The sequence below is a fragment of the Papilio polytes genome, unplaced genomic scaffold (assembly GCF_000836215.1).
Source record: "Papilio polytes unplaced genomic scaffold, Ppol_1.0 DF824208.1, whole genome shotgun sequence".
Classification (NCBI taxonomy): domain Eukaryota; kingdom Metazoa; phylum Arthropoda; class Insecta; order Lepidoptera; family Papilionidae; genus Papilio; species Papilio polytes.
Genome location: NW_013524996.1, coordinates 57357 through 59737, shown reverse-complemented (window position 1 = coordinate 59737; position 2381 = coordinate 57357). Strand labels below are relative to the sequence as shown.

The 2381-nt window shown below is 35.5% G+C and overlaps 1 protein-coding gene across 1 annotated transcript in view; it reads right to left on the bottom strand.

Moving 5' to 3' along the window:
• Positions 1 to 2381, bottom strand: part of LOC106110671 (synaptic vesicular amine transporter) — a 20487-nt gene that overhangs the window by 12106 nt on the left and 6000 nt on the right. The gene's annotated exons all lie outside the window — the stretch shown is intronic.

Genomic DNA, 2381 nt, shown 5'->3' with positions numbered 1-2381 from the left:
TTTGGTAAGATACGTATTGCATTTAAATAGCTCAGAGCTAAAGAAATGTATCTAGTCCATTTTTAATATAACCAAAATACCCAATAACTCAACACAAAAGTCGTTATTTTAAATAATAAATATTGTAGAAAACAACTATATCGATAACCATTTCGAGAGTCGCACAACCCTATCGCGTCGCTTTTGATGAGAGCAGCTAAGTGAATTTCACTTTGATCTCGCCGACGGGGAAATTGCCTCACTTCCGGTCAGAGTTTCCACTGAAAGAGGTGTTAAAAGGACGCTTTGATAACTGAATTACTTCGCAAAGAGTTTCCATAACTGTTTAATTAAATTATAAGAGACTAGCTGTTCCCCTGCGACTTCGTCCGCATTAAATTATGAAAATTTTATTTTATTGTTTACATGTGTCAAATTGTCAATTGCTAATGTCAAAATGACATGACATGTTGGCAGCAACTTATGGTCTCTTTCCCACATTAGGGTTTTTAATCAAAATATTTACCCCCTAAGTTTAATGGCGTGGAAATACATAGCCTAAAGCGTGACATAAGTGTAGGGCTTTTCATTAAAAAAATAATTATTCAAAAATATGCTCTAATTACTGACATCTTAGGTAACAAAGAAGTGTGTATTTACGCTTTATTATAATAGTATAGATTTCTAGCTAGATTACCAGTGAGTTAAATATGCTGTTTTTTTTTTTTTTAATTCCACACAGACGTTTCATTAATAATCAAAATAGTACAAAGCTAATGACAAAAACCGTCAGTCTCATATTTTAATATAAAACTCATGGTCACCCTACTCTCAACCCAACTCCGCACAAACCACAAGTATTCAGCCGCACAAAGGGTAAAATTTCTACCGTTTCTTTGCTTTGTACCTTTGATGTACAAAGTAAGACCTTTTTTAGAACTACGTTGAAATCTTAGTTAGGAGAATTATATTTATTCGAGGTATTTATAGTTGTATAAATAAGTTTACAAAGCAAAACTATCGCACAACTGTTTAGTCTTGTTTGGATTACTATGAACTTATATTGAGGGGCACTACTCGATGTTCAGTTGTTGGAAACAGTTGAGGCTGCGAAACAATGGACAATCAACGACGCCATTCGCAACACCAGATGCGTAGCCAGCATTTTAGGAAATTGTGGACTCGCTTCTTGAAGGACCCTAAGTCGTATTGGTTTGGAAATACCGCCGAGACGGCGAGATTCTCCCGCCCAGAGGTGCGAGCAGTACTCCATATGGGGCCAAACTTGCGCCACGTTAAGTTGAAAGCGGCCCGGCTAAGTACCGCTTCGCCCTATTGATCACACCCAGCTTTTTAGAAGTCAACTTAGGTTTGTCTGAAAGCTAAACAGATCTCAATGTTTGTCATAGATGTAGCCTTGAAAAACATATATGTTATTTTCTTTTTTTTAATATAATTAAAATACAGTTATGTTTTTCAGATTGTATTACCTGTGGCGCGTATAAATTGTCCGCCATTTTTCTTTATAGTGACGCGCGCTCAAGATGGCCGCCCAATCAGTTGAGTGGCTCATCTCTAATTCATTAGATGTTTCGATCTTTTCTCGCCTTTCGTAATGGAATCGTATATAATGAATATTTTATACGAGATTCATGATTTAACATAGAAATATTGTTAGATATTGTTAATGCCGGGACTCCGTCCGCGTTGAATTAAAACAAAATTAAGTAGCCTATGTGTTTTTCCAGAATATCCTCTACATCTGTGCCAAATTTTAACAAGATCCGTTCAGCAGATTAGGCTACAAACTATAACAAACATTCGTCCATCTAAACTTTCGAATTTATAATATTACTAGCTTTCGCCCGCGACTCCATCGGCGTGGAATTAAAAACAAAACAAAAGTGAGTAGCTTATGTGTTCTTCCAGACTATCCTTTACGTTTATACCAAATTTCATCAAGATCCGACCAGCCGTTTAGGCTACAAACTCTAACAAACATCCAACCAAGACTTTCGCATTTATAATATTAGTAAGATAAGATATTACAGAGAAATAAAATCTTGCTATTATAATTAAAAAATGAATAGAAAATGCGATTTTTAGTCAGGTTGGAAAATGACAAATATTGGTCTTTTTATGTTGGCTTTAAAGTTATTAAATGATTACAAGTCACAAATCACTATTCGACTTGGTAGACATAATTTAGAGAATCAGTAATTTTTGTATGCCCTTAAACGTGGAAGAACTAGATATTTGTGAGCAATACTGCAAGTGACCACTTCTACAGCTTTTAGGGCATGCACTTCTTTGACTAAACCATCGCACAACTATATTCTCGCTTATATAGTGCGCCCACAGCTCGATATTTAGTCGTGCAACTAAACAGTTGAATTTTTTTT